This window comes from Montipora capricornis, chromosome 3, assembly GCF_036669925.1.
Source record: "Montipora capricornis isolate CH-2021 chromosome 3, ASM3666992v2, whole genome shotgun sequence".
NCBI classification, from domain to species: domain Eukaryota; kingdom Metazoa; phylum Cnidaria; class Anthozoa; order Scleractinia; family Acroporidae; genus Montipora; species Montipora capricornis.
Genome location: NC_090885.1, coordinates 22,218,413 through 22,235,462, shown reverse-complemented (window position 1 = coordinate 22,235,462; position 17,050 = coordinate 22,218,413). Strand labels below are relative to the sequence as shown.

The 17,050-nt window shown below is 39.5% G+C and overlaps 1 long non-coding RNA gene across 1 annotated transcript; it reads right to left on the bottom strand.

Moving 5' to 3' along the window:
- Positions 1–11,850: 11,850 nt before the first annotated feature.
- Positions 11,851–14,022, bottom strand: LOC138040918 (uncharacterized). Its single transcript, XR_011130711.1, has 3 exons — positions 13,924–14,022; positions 13,588–13,632; positions 11,851–11,940 (listed from the first exon to the last, which is right to left on the bottom strand). It is a non-coding gene; the product is annotated as an uncharacterized lncRNA (long non-coding RNA).
- Between the last annotated feature and the right edge of the window lie 3,028 nt (positions 14,023–17,050).

Here is a 17,050-nt window from a genome sequence, read left to right as displayed (position 1 = left end):
CCATGTCGGTGAACTTTCTGGCAACTGCTGCCAGCTGTTTTGAGTGCGACAAAACGCTTGCCTTATATACATTTCATGAAAGCAATCTTCTAGATTAAATAAATCAGCGCTTCATTGACCTCTCAAATGACTCTTTCTTTTCAGTGAATATCTTTGAAAGGGGGCCTGGAATTTCCGATGGAGTCATGTCACCTACGCATTGACCTGATCTCAACCCTTGTGCCAAATTTTCCTTTTTCAGACCTTTGACCTAAGAAAGTGATTATTATCCTGCGTTCCACTTTTAACCGAAGAAAGTTTGTTGTGGAATCATTGCAGTTTAGGATCTGAGGACAGCATGAATATTCTGACTCTGCCCCTTTTTGTGCTGGTAATTATCTTGATTTGCAATAGGACATTTGCATGATGACGCCATTTGACTACAAGTACCAGAACCCTTCAGGTTTCGCTTGTCTCGTGTTAATTAGAGCTATTGTTATTTTTACCCCACTGGGAATACAAAATTTAAATATGAAAAGAAAAACAAACTGAATTGAGGTAGTTGTAGTCAAATGAGGCCATCGTGAAAATTGCCTATTGAGTCAAAAAGATGTTTGTTCTTCAGAGGCCTTGTCATTTCAAAGCCAAACAAGTTCAAGAGGGAGATAATTGCGGTAAGGGACAGGGTCAGTGACCCACTAAGCGCAGACGCATCACAGCGATCACGTCGAATTGCCACCAGCTGTGGAAGCAATTGTTGTGTAATTGGTGGTGAAAAGCTAGAGTCCACTCAGTTGCAGTCTATACTCCAAGATCACCAGTGTCACACGAATCCATGTTGCAACTCTGCACTCATAGCTGTGCATTACACCCTCTCGTTCAATGTGGGAATTTTTCTTGGTGTTTGAAAATGATGGCTGAGTCAGATTGGCTCAGACGGTGTTCAAACCCGGCAGGTACAAAACACAGGTGACAGGTCACAGGTCATTGTTTTGAGAACGCATGTTTTATGAGTCAAATGAGGCAATGAGTCATGAGTCAATGAGACTCACAGTCAATATAGCAATAATTTGTTGATTAAGCCTAAGCCCTCGTTTCAGTGATTAGGCCTAAGCACTCATTTTATGGTTTAATTAACTGCACTAACTCGTTGACTCATTGACTCATTGAATCATTGACTTATGACCTATTGACTCATTGACACATAAATACTTAACACTCCATTGTTTTACCAATACAGAAAGTATCCCAAACATTCATAAATGCTAACCTTAGGCCTAATTAGGTTTAAAAAAGAGTTTTTTAAGCCTAAGGTTAGCTTTTATGAATGTTTAGGGTACTTTCTGTATTGGTAAAACGATGACTTATGTCCTGTGTTTTGTACCTGCCTGTTCAAACCTCATCAAGATACGCGTCTGTTTGACCATTTTACGTTGTCACGTATGTCTGTAAGGAGAAGTAATATATCACACAGGAGAAGGAGTGTTTCATCGGATATCCAAACACCGAGAAGTGAGTTGAAAAACGAGGTCGAAGGCCGAGTTTTTTAACCGATTTCGAGGTGGTTGGATATCTGATGAAACACTCATTTGAGTGTTTGATATTGCTTCTCAAAGGAATCAGTATTTTATTAAAGAGATATTTGGGATCAAAGTTGGCGAAATGTTATGCTAATTAAGACCACATATCCAAACTTCCTTCACGGTAGTGATTTCTTTTGTTTTTGACTTATGGATTATTAATGAGTTTGGGAAACATCGATCAAACCTTGGTTTAGACAGGTGTTGCTCGGGTATTATCGACTACATAGGGTGCTGCCCTCCGCACAGCTGGTAGGTCAACGCCTGGACTGAACCACAAAAACAAAACAAAAAAGAGGCAAAGCAATCTGGAAGTGACTGGAGGTCATCATTCAAAATAACTTGATCTCCATGTTGTTCTAATGCTTCTGAAAATCTCCAATCCTCCTAAAACCGCCCGCTTCTTGGAATGCGTATTCCACTTTTGGTCAAATAAATAAGGTTCAGTGATCATTTCGGATACTCCCTGGTTCCTTTCGGTCTTCTTTTTCCACCCTAGCAGCCTTTTTCGTTCTAGCATAAATTAGTATTCGAAACATGAAATTAAATCAAGCCTTCTTAGCTTCACTGATCTATGAAAAATTACCAGGATCAACTGACAGAAACAGTCTTGAAAAACAGTCTTTGTCACAGACATGCGAGTTTTCCCCTTACCCTCTTAGTCTTCTAAAATCACTTGCTGAACCGAAGGGATTTTTCAGTAGAACCCATGTAGTTACAGATAGCCGTAAGATTTTACTTGTTAAATTGTTAAGTTACAAGCATTTAGGGACTTGCCGGTGAAACGATTCTTCGCTTCAGTCACTTTAGGATTTTCGGCATCTTTCCAATAGTGGCCAAATACTCACGTCAAATGACTTACTTGTTTTTCAGATTCATCTCTTTCAATGATTCGATAGAAAGTAAAGCTTTCGGAACCCAATTTAATTAATCGCCGACCTAATTCCCCCTGAGGAAGTAATGTTTAATTCAAGGACGCTCATTCATCGTCAAAGTCCCAAGGCTATGACATTCGCGTCCATTGAAGAAAAGAACTATTGCAAGGCATAAAGGACAAAAGACTAACATGATCACGGCATTCAATCGAGGTCGTGCTGAAGATTGAAAACTGAGTGATGACAATATCCAGAGGTCGTGACAATATTTGATTTCTCTGAAATTCAATTCACGACGAATTTAGTTGGCTATTTACACTATATTTAAGGTCCAGGCAACTGAACGGCTTGAAAATTTGCTTCAACATTCGTTCGATTTTGTTGAACAGCGATGTTGAAACCGCAGCTAAATTCTTTCTCACGAACTGGATCAACTATCTGGAATGGAATCCCTTTAACGCTAAGAAATCTTAGAAAGATTGACTTCACTAGTAAAACAATAAGTCTACTTTTCGATATTTTAGTTTCTGAAGACTCTTATCTAGAAACTTACGAAGTTATTCATAGAATAAAGCATTTTGTCGAATGATATTGGTCTTAAAAAATTAAAAGATAATCTTAGTTCAACCCCATTAATGTACTTTAAATGCATTTAAAATTACTGCTAACCTTTTTGGTCTCGAATTTTGCAAAATGTCTAAAAGCTACCATACGATGGCTCATTATATTTGTCTTCTTGTAAAAAAGAAATTATTTGAAAATGTTTTTTTCTTGTGGAGTTCTTGCAAATTTTGTGTTTTTCGTGACTAAAATGTTAATCCCCCCTGCCCCCAAGGTGATTTGACGCGGGAATACATCTGGGTATCTTCACTTTATCGCGTGTTGAGTTCGCCATTTATGGAGAGTTAAAAAGTGATGTTACACGAGCCGATTTTTAACGCCGAAGCTCGATTAGATGAAAATACCGTGCGAAGGCGGCCCGGGGGGGGGGGGGGGGCGACTCCCTTATAAGGGCTTAATGGGGACGTGCGGCCAGCCAGGGTATGTTTTTCAGGATTTTTGTCTTGAACAGGGTATCGATTTCTCAATTTTTGTCTTAAACTGGGTTAAATGTCTTAAACAGGGTATCAAAAATCGGAATTCTGTCATAAAATGGGTAGGAAAATCAGTGATATTTGTCTTCTTAAACCGGGTCAGGGTATGAGGGGCCGCGCCGCACCTCCCCAACCAGGGCTACATCGAGTGCGGGGCGCCCCCCCCCCCCCCCCGGGGAAGGCGGGTTCATCTTCTAGAGCTAACTCTCTTATTAACTGATGATATACCTCTCTTTCCTCCCTCCGTCTAATCCAACTTCTCGTCCAAAATAATTTGTTCCCGATTTCTTCCTTTCTCATCTTCCAAATCGTCCACTAACAACAGAAACTGAATGATTTTCAGCCGCCGTCTTCTTAACTCATTGTCTGCCATATTTGTCGAGCAGGAGCCTGGGTTCAAGTGTTGCAAGCAATGTTGCGTTAAAAATCGTCTCGTGTAACATACCGTTGCCGCAACAAAGTTGCGTTAAAAGCTATCTCGCGTAACATATATTAAAAATCGGCGTTAAAAATCGGCACGTGTAACATCACCTTCACGGAGAACGTGAACGAAAGGCAGCGAATTTGATTTTTCTGTCGTAGATTCAACACCACACCTTCTAATTCAGTTCCTGAAAAGTTACACTAGTTTTTATAAGTTAGACAAGCCGACATAATGACGAAAAAGTTTAATAAACCTGACCTTACAATTGATTTTAAATGACATTTTCGTTACCGTCGCGTCGTAGATCTTAAACTCCGTATTCATTTGTAGTCGACGCGGTTGTGTTAAAGGAATATGCGAGGCGATATCATCCTTACTAGGCCATGAAACGCATGAAATTAATCGAGGAGAGAAGTCAAAACGGGAACGTTCTCCCTAAGTAAAAAGTATGAAAAAGACCGGGTCTAAAAAAAAGAAAGACTCCATCAAGGAAACAAAGAAATAAAAAGAAAATTGAGTTCTCTGTTATTCCCTCCGACGTCCTGACTCGATTCCTAGGCACTAACATTTTCATCCTCTGGTTCTTCTCTTTGTGGACTTAACCCTTTTGTTTGGTTTCTTTATCCAAAACATAGAAATTGAGTATGATGGTCACTGAACATGTGACTTCCAAGACTACCGAAACCTCCGCCAAATTGAAACTGTTCCCACAAGACCCTGGGGTCTCTGGAAACCTACAGGGGAGACCTGGGGGAATTAAAGTTCATTCCCCTTTCTTTGACTTTTGACAGGAAATCAGGGTTGATAAGGATTCAGTGCGGCGGCCACTAGCTGTGTCCGGAAATGGGGTAGATAGCTCTTCATTTTTATGGTAGCAGATAATTCTTTTTCACGGACATAAGAAGAAAATTCACATTTCACAAGACAAAAAAAAGCTTCAATCACGCTTCACATTAATTGATAAAATCACGATTCACGATGCAAGAAAAAAGAAATTAACGTTTCACGAGAAATAACAGGGTCCGATCACGGCTCACGAAAATAACCTATACTCCCCTCTAATGATGCCGCGCTGAATGCCTCTTTAGGGGGACTTATTACCTCGATTTTCATTGGTCGGCGGCATCATAGCGGCATGACCGCATTCACACCCGCATTGACAAGGGTGAAAACGTGTAAAATCTTTTCAGCCCGAACACTCGGGGTTAATTTTTCCAGGAATAGCTCCTCTTCAAATGAATTTATAGGGTATGTAGATTTGTCGGATTTTTGCGAAATTTGGCCAAAATGATCGTCGGATATAGGTGCACGAAATTGTGTCGGGCTTTTAAAAAATTGAAATATTTTTACTTTGATGCGTCTCTGCGTGTCGCGAAACGGAAAATTTTCTATTGGTCAACTTCAAAGTTTATTTTCTCGGAAACCAATAGGAAGATAAATAAATGCCGTTTGTTTGCCACATTGCAGAATTAACTGAATTAAAAGGCTAAAAATTTACAATCAATATATAAATAATTAAAACTACTACTACTACTACTACTACTACTACTACTACTACTACTACTACTACAGTGGAACCTCGATTTAACGAAGTCGCTGGGGACCGGCCAATATTGTTCGTTAAATCGAGGGTTCGTTATATCGAAAACCTCGATGTAACGAACTTAAGGGGAAACGAACAAACTGTTCGTTATATCGAGGTCATAGTTAATGATGATAACCCACACGACACTAATGCTGTTGCCGTTAAACGGATTCAAGATCAAGGAGGGACGTTGCAGATCGTGGGTCATGTGCCATTGACACTGTCACGTGTATTTCATTTGTCTTTAAAACACGGAGGACAAATCTCAGCGGAAGTGACTGGCAAAAGGAGAAACAAGGGCATTGGAATAGAATTTCCGGCTACGTATTCAATGTATTACAAGAAGCCTTCGAAAGTGGAGAAGTTAATAGAACTAATAAGAGACAAAGAAGATAGAGCGGAAGTTAGTTTATGTCTAAGACATATAATAAGCCGTTGACTGAAAGGTTGCTGTCTCTTTATAATTACCAGATGACTGTTGATCTGTTCAGCGTTTATCTTCTGTCGCGTGTTGACATTGTAATTCGTTATATAGAGGTAGATTTTACGTTTAGGCCCCGGGGGGTGGGGGGGGGGGGTACTCGATATATCCCTGGGTGGGGAGGTGCGGTGCGGCCCCTCATACCCTGACCCTGTTTAACCCTTTGATTACTATCTGGCCAAATACGTCCACCTTTATCCACGGTCCCATCTACCCCTTGTGACGTCATCACTTTTAACGGTCAGGAACAGCTTTGTTCACTAACTTGTGCAGGGAGAAGAGATCTTTCAAACTATACCAGAATGAGCACAATTGAGTCAAGGAAACTGGAGAAACGGCCAAAAAAAACATGTAACACTGACCTGAAAATCTCCATGAAAAGCTTGCTCCATTACCCACCTACCTTTCTGAGCACCTAATTCTAAGATGATGAAAGGTTTCTCAGAAACTCTTCCCACCAAAATAAAGCCTACCAAATGCCCAGCAAGTTAAAAAAAAATGAGGCAAAGAAAGCGAAAAGAGAGGGAAGGAGAGAAAGCGAAAAGTGAAAGTCGAAAGTGTTGTGCTACTTTTAAACCCAAAAACTGTCGAAATTTTGTTTTCTGCGCATGCCCGAACTTTGCAAGCGCTTATTTTGCACCTGGTTGAAAAGGCCGCGGAGTGTACAACCTGGGAACGGGCTTGTAGGGAGATTTAGCTCTTAAACAGCACGACAGTGACCAAAAAACCCCTCAACTAGCTTCAAAACGTGTTTTTCGGCCAAATCCCTAGTAGCCAAAGGGTTAAGACAAATATGGCTGATTTTCCTACCCATTTTAAGACAGAATTCCGATTTTTGATACCCTGTTTAAGACATTTAACTCAGTTTAAGACAAAAATTGATAAATCGATACCCTGATTAAGACATAAAATGATAAATTCGATACCCTGTTCAAGACAAAAATCCCGAAAAACATACCCTGGCTGGCCGCACGTCCCCATTAAGCCCTTATAAGGGAGTATCCCCCCCACCCCCGGGGTTTGGGCTTCCAGATTATGTTCTTTATATCGAAGAATTCATTACATCGAGGTTCGTTATATCGAGGCTCTATTCCATACCTCTTACTGTAACTTTGGCCCGCACATAGAATATCGTTCGTTATATCGAGGACTTCGTTAAATAGAGTTTCGTTAAATCGAGGTTCCACTGTACTACTACTACTACTACCACTACTACTACTACTACTACTACTACTACTACTACTACTACTACTACTACTACTACTACTACTACTACTACTACTACTACCACTACTACTACTACTACTACTACTACTACTACTACTACTACTACTACTACTACCACTACTACTACCACTACTACTACCACTACTACTACTACTACTACTACTACTACTACTACTACTACTACTACTACTACTACTACTACTACTACTACCACTACTACTACTACTACTACTACTACTACTACTACTACTACTACTACTACTACTACTACTACTACTACTACTACTACTACTACTACTACTACTACTACTACTACTACCACTACTACTACTACTACTACTACTACTACTACTACTACTACTACTACTACTACTACTACTACTACTACTACTACTACTACTACTACTACTACTACTACTACTACTACTACTACTACTACTACTACTACTACTACTACTACTACTACTACTACTACTACTACTACTACTACTACTACTACTACCACTACTACTACTACTACTACTACTACTACTACTACTACTACTACTACTACTACTACTACTACTACTACTACTACTACTACTACTACTACTACTACTACTACTACTACTACTACTACTACTACTACTACTACTACTACTACTACTACTACTACTACTACTACTACTACTACTACTACTACTACTACTACTACTACTACTACTACTACTACTACTACTACTACTACTACTACTACTACTACTACTACTACTACTACTACTACTACTACTACTACTACTACTACTACTACTACTACTACTACTACTACTACTACTACTACTACTACTACTACTACTACTACCACTACTACTACTACTACTACTACTACTACTACTACTACTACTACTACTACTACTACTACTACTACTACTACTACTACTACTACTACTACTACTACTACTACTACTACTACTACTACTACTACTACTACTACTACTACTACTACTACTACTACTACTACTACTACTACTACTACTACTACTACTACTACTACTACTACTACTACTACTACTACTACTACTACTACTACTACCACTACTACTACTACTACTACTACTACCACTACTACTACTACTACTACTACTACTACTACTACTACTACTACTACTACTACTACTACTACTACTACTACTACTACTACTACTACTACTACTACTACTACTACTACTACTACCACTACTACTACTACTACTACTACTACTACTACTACTACTACTACTACTACTACTACTACTACCACTACTACTACTACTACTACTACTACTACTACTACTACTACTACTACTACTACTACTACCACTACTACTACTACTACTACTACTACTACTACTACTACTACTACCACTACTACTACTACTACTACTACTACTACTACTACTACCACTACTACTACTACTACTACTACTACTACTACTACTACTACTACTACTACTACTACTACTACTACTACTACCACTACTACTACTACTACCACTACTACTACTACTACTACTACTACTACTACTACTACTACTACTACTACTACTACCACTACTACTACTACTACTACTACTACTGATGCTGCTGCTGCTGCTGCTACAACTACAACTACAACAACTAATACTACTACTATAAAAACAATAAAAATATCTTACTCAAATATTTACATATCTACATATGTTTATCTAGCGAATGAAATAAAGGAACCTGAACAAGTATCCTATAAAGTGCTGATTGATATAGTACGGTTTGTTTGGTTGTGCGTGATTATAATGCGAAGGCGGGTAATTCAGCAAAGTGAACGTTTGAAGCTTCGCGCGCGCTAAAGAAAGCCATAATGAACAAAAATGTTCATATATACGGATTCTTAATTTTATTAACTTTTCGGTGATATATAGTTTGCTGGACTGAGATAACGCGCTTATGAAAGATAGCTGATTTGACTGTTTGCACTCTTTAATTAATTAAAAATTTACCCACATTATCATTTTCATTGTAAAGATAACAAAAAAAATCCTTCAGCTTTGAAGAAATGGTAAATCTCTTAACTGAAAATTTAAAGGTCTCAATGAACGATTTTTGTCAAAGAACCCACATAAACGAGATAGCCAGCGGGACAATCGTAAAAAGGGGAAATTTTCTTTTCCCTCTCGAACTGGCTTTAATCTCGAGTTCATCACGAGTTGTTGACACCCGATTACACAGATCTTTATCACAGCAACTCACCGTGCAATTTACCAAGTATGCACCGTTACGCGTTGCCAAATGTTTCATGTCCGCGCACTTGTTAGCGATTGCGTTACAGTCGCGCTCATTAATAGCACAGTCTCTCCACTCGACTTTCTCAGTGACATGTCCCGGCACGTTGCCAGTCAAAACATGCGCACGCAGGGAGAGACAAGAGTCAAAGTGATCGTTCTTTGAGCAGTTTTTCTCGTGTGGCGTTACTGCTGAAAACTGTGATGTTATCACGGGCTCAAGCACAAAGCACTTTGTAGGCGGCATGGGTAATGTTGTTGCTGTTGTTGTTGTTAAAAATCGATGAGTACTGGTTCCGGAAAGTTTTGAAGTAGGAGTAGGATGATTGCAGAAATCATCGCGGCAGCATTGTGGTTGACAGGAATCACAGACAAGTAGATCTCTCCTTTTCTTCCATAAGTGTGTCTTGAGATCGTTGCAAGGCAGAGAAGAATGACATTTGTATTTTGGCACACACTGCCTGAAAATTTTTGACATAATTTTTATGTTAAAACTGCTTTTCTCCTTACTCTTATTGCTTTAATACACGTTAATGCGAGTGCTTCCTCTTTTCCTTCAAATGCCAACGTGCAGAAACAATGCTGCGCTTGATTTCGGTCATGCTAAAATTTTCTTGGTGAGTGTGATCGTTTTGTCGTAAATCACTAGAAAAATTACAATTATGAATGGGTTTAGAGCCCATATGAATCTTGTTTTTCGTTAAGCTGAACTTAGCCACGCAGATATTTGACGATAACTAACTTGCATTTTAAAATGCTGGGGACCACCCTTCTTACAGAGATCTCGGGCATGCGTCCTGCGCTTGTTTTAATAACAGAGGGGGCCTAGTTCATTTGCTGACATCTCGAATATAAGGGGCGCCAAAAATTCGGCCAGGTGCGTTTTTGTACGTATTAAATATTTTTTGTACATTATTATTTCTCTTTCATCTAAATTATAGGAGGAAAGGGTTAAGGTTCCTTTGATGTCGGCGTCTTGATTACTAGGCCACATACCAGTGATCGCCAGACAGGTCTCCTACAAAGGCACTTTGCATTTTTCACTATTTGTTTATTTATTTATTTATTTATTTATTTTTTATCATAATACTTGTCACAACGGCCGTTTTCACATTAGAAGACGAACGAATTGTCTAAACGGACAAATTGTCCTACATGGTTCTGTAGACTAATGTGAATTCAAGACCACCAATTTCGGTAGTGTTATCCGACGTAAATTCTTGAAAGATTGATAATGGACGTGAAGACTGGCACTAGGTATTGCTTGGTTACTTACCTTTCGTGCCAACCTTCTTCTTTTCTTCCCGCCCGCCATATTAAAAACTTGCCATAAGCCGTCGCTTCCATTGCTTGTTCCATTTCCCCTCGGTGAACAAATCGTCTTCAGGAAATCTTCTTCAGACGCCTATGTTGTCTAAAATTTTGTCCTTCCAGACGGTTTGTTCGTTTTCTAGTATGAAAACGGCTAATATCTTAAAGCTAGTCTAGTCGGTGTTTGGACATAAATAATGTAAATCAGTGCTTTTATGTCTTGTAATGTGTCCAACCAAGTCTCTCCCTCAATTGAAGGATTATTCTTAATTGCCAATTTCTTCCAAGTGAAGTATTATCGTTCATTTTGGAAACTGAAAGCTTGATAAGGATCATGGGAAATGGACATATTTCTTTTAAAAGCTCAACACGCAGAACTTGAACCTGGGAACGTGTGATTAATAACCCCTTCGCTTAACCACTGGTTTACCACATCACTAACTGCGAGGTTGTTATTTTTTATTTGTGTCAAACATTTTTCCATCCAAAAGTGCCGATGTGAACGTGTATTAACACCTGCTAAGAAGCAAGCGTACACAGTGGAAAATGTCGCTTACCAAACTTCAAGAGAAAGCTTACCAGACTTAACTATTATTAATTGGCACATTTTCTAGTCAGTTGATTTTTAGTGGTTAAGCCGTGGATAAAAACAGCTCCTTAAAAGTGGGTTCTCCGGGTTCGAATCCTTTTACATTTTTCTCTTCTTTTTCATACCACAAGTTCTGGAACAGAGTGATCAAAATGGAGGATCATGCTCCATTTAAGGCAAACTGACAATAAAGGACAATCCTTCATTTGAGGAAGAGATCGTGTTAATGTGTAAGTGGTCCTATCAAGTATTCCTTCCCACTTTCCTTTGCGCGCAAATATTCATGATTTAGAGACTTCTGGATACAAGGCAGCTATCGACAGGCACGTGTGCACACTGATTACCTTAATAGTAGACGTGACCTCTTTCCCTTCAAAGTTGTTACCATGGTATCAACAGTTAAGCAGGCGGGATGACGAAATCGACAAATTTCAATCCTGGAATTCCCAAGACACGTGCTTGCTGGCAAGCTGACATTGCAGTTAAAGCATTTGAGTGCTATGGCATTCTTGATACGAGCTGTGCAAATTAAAATGCCCTTAATTAAGAGAGAAGAGAGAGACAAGAGTTCTACAGTAATGACCATACTCTCAAATAAACATCAGCTTTATCCGATTGAGTGACGCACTATAATGCAATTATGTTCTGCGTTCTTTGAGTATCGCCCTTCTGTCCAGAAATGCTCTTACTAAAGATGCACTGAATGTCAAAGGTTCATTCATTCAAACTTCTCTAGAGAATAAACGAGGACCTGTATTTCAGTCTCGGGAAGTAATGTTTAAAAAACGAGCAGCGGTGTTTTATCGGGATTTAAAAACACGAAGAGTAGCCGAGTGTTTTTATACCCGATAAAACACTTGCTACGAGTTTTTTGAACGGCTTTAATTAAAAACATTCCACAAAAAGCGTGTCCCTCTCTGGACTCAGAACAATGGTTCCAATAGACCTCTTTACAATTGTGTGCTTACCACCTGGTTATGATACAGAGCACCCTCCTTTTCTTATGTTAATGATATTGTTATCGTGCTAATCAGTAAAAATTTACATAAGAAAAGCAGTGAGGTTTCTATCAAAACAAGGTCAACTCCAGCTTCACTTTCTTTCATAGGCCAGGTAAGTAAGCACACAACTGTAAAATGGTCTATTGAGAGAGGAGAATATTAGCATACAAGAAAAACAAGCTATACCTTATTAGTATTCTTTATGTAGAGAATACTAACCAGGATTGTTTAATCAGGATTTAATCAGGATATAAAGCTCATACACGTGACGTTTTATCGGTGTTTTGATAGGCTGTTAGATCATGAATTATTAACGACTTTGTGAAGTTGCGATTATACAGATATGTCCAGAAATTCGCCTAATTAGATGCACGTGGATTTCAATAAGCGTCACAAAGTGTCCCCTTGCTCTCAGTCTCTCCATCTTTAACGAGTCTCGGAATACAGACAATTAACGTCTCAAGGTGTCCGCCAAATACTGCTCTTCAAGTAAGGATAAAAAGCCGCGTTTACCCTAAGCTAAAAATAACCCTAAACTTTACCCTTAACCTTACTGTTGGAAATAGGTGGCAAAGACTAGATGTGCCAAATAAAGTAGAGTCAAACACAAATAAATCGGGGTCTACGCTCGTAAACGTGTTAGTACACTTGACTGAACATCGCCAGGTATCGCAAACTGTCTTCTCTACCCTTCTCGAGATTTAAAAACTCTCTGTTCTCGTTCCAAACCTGTTAATTTTTCTTATTTTAAATTAGATTTCTCATTCCTTTGCATTAGGTCTAATTCACGTATATTTTATTTGATTATATATCATACCTTGATCGATGTGTTTTGACATGGCATTGCTTTAGTTTATATGTATTTGAAGCGCGGATATCGAAATATCAAATACGGTGCTCTGTTTGCCTCTAAAATAAAGTCTCAAGACGCTGCAGGTGTGTTTTGACTTATTGGGAGATAGCTCTCTCTGGAGGGGGCATCGTGTGGGAAGATGTCTCGCGGAAGAATCCAGAAAACAAACGAAAAATGACGTTGAAGGGCGGGAAACCGTCACATACTTTTCCTTTTTATTGGAGAGTGGATTTTGCACAAAAATATTTATGGGTCTATTCATCTTTAAAGCAATCAATACTACTATTAAAACTAGTTGACGCTTATTCTCACCTATTGTTAGAGCGGTAAGCAATATAAAATGAAAATTCATCATCCCTGAAATAAAGAAAATTTCTGTAAAACCACAAAGTCCTGGCACTGAATAAAACTTGCAGCACAGGAGTGCAGAAACTATTGGAATGACCACAATTACTTTCGCATGTTACAACTTCCCGGTTTTGCAAAGTTGTATTAGACTGAGGCTAAAAGTGATTCTTCTGGGCTACTACGCGTCAGCCGAGTTTTCTCGGTTTCATGTTTAGCCTTGACCCCCTAAATCCCGCAGTAGCTAAAAGGTTTTGCCCAGTAACGTCCACTAAAGAAGATTCAGTTTTAGTGTAGCCTTACCTCGATCGCCTTTCGTTTAGTCTATGTCTAACTCCGCCTTTCGTTTTGTCTGCGTTGAACTCCGTTTTGATAACAAAAGATGTATTCTAGCTACCTGCTGCAGTCTTCGCAAGCTGCAGCTGTTCGTTTATAAAACTTTGATATGCTGTTAAGAACATTCTCATTCCATTTGGGTTAAGACGAATAAACGTACTTTAATTAAAAGGATACGATTTCCACTTTCTTGAACTTATGTCTAACAGGATAATGAACTCATTTCTCTCAGTGTTCGAATGATATAGACTAATTAATGTCGTGATTTTGTGATTTTTCTTTCAAAAGTCAAGGCTGCGGTTTCTTCAAGATAACGCAATGCTTGTAAGTCTAAACCTGGCATATTAAAATGTTTGTTTTGGTCTCCCATCTTAGATTTATGATTTTGATGGCCTCATGTTGTTGAAAATAAAGTAACCCGCGTTCTAAATTTTTCATTACTATTTATTGTGTTGTTTTTCTCCAAAAGCAAATTCCATAAAAGTTCCACAACGGTTTTAAAAAGTCTCCGCTGTAAAACAATAACAATTACCATTTTGAGACTTTGATGCTTGAATCGCGACAACTGTTTTCCTTTTTTGCTAAATTGCTCTGCAAAGAGTTTTCAGTAATTCCTGGCGCCGTTTTAATAGTCATGGTTTGCAAATTGGTCTTTGTTTTTTTGGCAACATTTTAGGCAACCTCTTTAAGCTCAATAAATATTAGATAACTCCTGCAACATCATTGGTTATTTTTTTATCATTTCGGGGCAGTGATTACCGGTGAATATTATCGGTGAATATTCATCGAGACGAAGTCGAGGTGAATATTCACGGATAATCACTTCGCCTTCGGCGAATAATTGTGAAATAATCACTGAGCCTGAGGCGAATAATTGTTTTAGTATAAATATACAGGTGATTATTTCAAAAAAGAGAAAAGAAACATTTCAACGCGAAATCATCTTCAGTTACAGTGACAAAACGACTACTGCCAGCCATTTTGTCCGTCGAGGTGATTATCGGCTGATAATCCGAGATAGCGAGCCAATGAGAGCGCGCGATTTTGTATAATCACCTGTGTATTTATACTAATGAAAAATATAGATAGGGTCGGAACTGCATTATCACATTACATCTTCCTTATTTGAAGCAAAGGTTCAAGGGTGTTAACGTTGTTGGTGAGGTGTGCTTCGTTCGCTTCACGTACGCTTCCTCGACTGGAATGAATGAGTTCAAGTGGAGTAAGTGAACGGTGTTATTAGCGGTGCGACATTAGAGAAGAAGTGTTCCGTGAGACCGTGGTAGGCCTGGAGATGTTGGAAGGTTTGTCAACCCGACGACTGAGACAAACAATCCTCGCACTTTGCTGGGCAATTTAACCCATCGACTCCTCAGGTGTCATAGGACCCGTACACCCCCCAGTAAAATCGTCTCACTCCCATTGGTCAATGGGTTAAGCAATCGTCGCTTTTTTATGGACACCTGAAAATTTCAGGTGGCTCCGATGGGATCCGAACCCATGACCACTGCCATGCCGTTCCCTGCTAACAGAGGTTGCGTTCCGGCGCTGGGCTGACGAGTACGAGAAGAAAAAGACCTCTGCCATGGGTCTTACCATGGGTCGAAACTCACTGTGTTGAGCACGCGCGGCGGTTACTTAGCAACCGAATTCATGTTGTGTGGGCTCGCATAAAGGCAGCGGAAGTACTGTAACGGAATGCGTGAGACACAGTGGGCTCAAGTCTCAGTCATCAAACATTTCATGGGGCATGCGGTTTGAAGAGGGTTGTGGACAACGGTTGGATCAAAGCGAGTTTCGACCCATGGCAGAGGTGTCTTTCCCATACAACGCACAAAGAAAAGAGATCTCTGATAGCAGGGAAGCGATGCCGGTGAAATTCTCTACCAACTGATCTATGAACAGCTGGGAGGACTCGATGACTTGACTTTTCTCAGTCGTCTAATAACCCCGCACTTCAAATATACACTCATTTCATTTCATTTTTCATCCAACCCGGCGTTCCGGGTGTGGTTGGAAAGTGACTTTACAGTAGCGGGTCTTAATACTACGATTCTCAGTTGAGTACGACACTAGGAAAGTTTGGTGACAAAGTTTTAGCGTTTAAGTTATCATGTTGTCAAGGGTAACATGCTTCGTTTCCAAGGGTAACTATAACGTCATTTAACTGGTAACGGCCACCAGATTGATTTAACCGTTGTAGATTTTAGCGGGCTTCATCTCTCGTAGGCCCTAAAAGTTACTCTTGGAAACGAAGCAAGTTGCCTTTGACAACATGGAAACTCAAACGATGAAACTTTACCGCGAAACTTCCCAGTGTCGCACTCAATCGAGAATCGTAGTAAAAGAGTCGACTTTAAAATGTACGAAAGCGACGTCGATGAAAACTTCGCCGCAAAATATAAATTTGCACCATTGTAAGTCTTTCGCGATTATCCCATCTCGTTCACGTCGCACAGTTCATAGTAAAAATAGAAAATGAAAGGTTCACATTTGAATTCTCAACTTGCCGGCAATACCTCAAGTTTGATGATTTCACGTTGTTCGTGAGTTAAAAGGGACCTTTAGATTCTACAACGAGGACGAGAACGAGTACGAGTTTTGACTGCCCGTTTTTAGCGAAAATACTAAGGAAATTGATAACCCATACGCTTAATCTTACTCTTTGTTAGCTGTATAGGTTGCTCAGTTATTCTTATTGCTGGTAACTGAGCCTTTTTACTCATAAAAAAAGCCAAAACTGCTACCGTGTTGTTGACTTGTTCTGATTCGACGACATTTTTGCAAAACCTCGTACTAAAATGACGGCGGCATAACGTTTTTCCCGCCAAAATGACGCTGGTTTGCGCGCGCTCACTGTTGCCTTATGAGAAAATCTCGTACTCGTAGTCGTTCTCGTACTAGAATCTAAAGCTCTCTAAAGCAAAGACGACGGCTACGGCAACGAAAACGTCAGTCCAAAATATAACTTAGCCCTATAGCAAGTATTTCACGATTATTCCGTCTTGTTCACGTTGCACAATACGGGAGAACTATCCTTTATTATATCTCTCAGATAGTACGCGCGCTGTAATTGGCTAAATTCGCGGGCCGT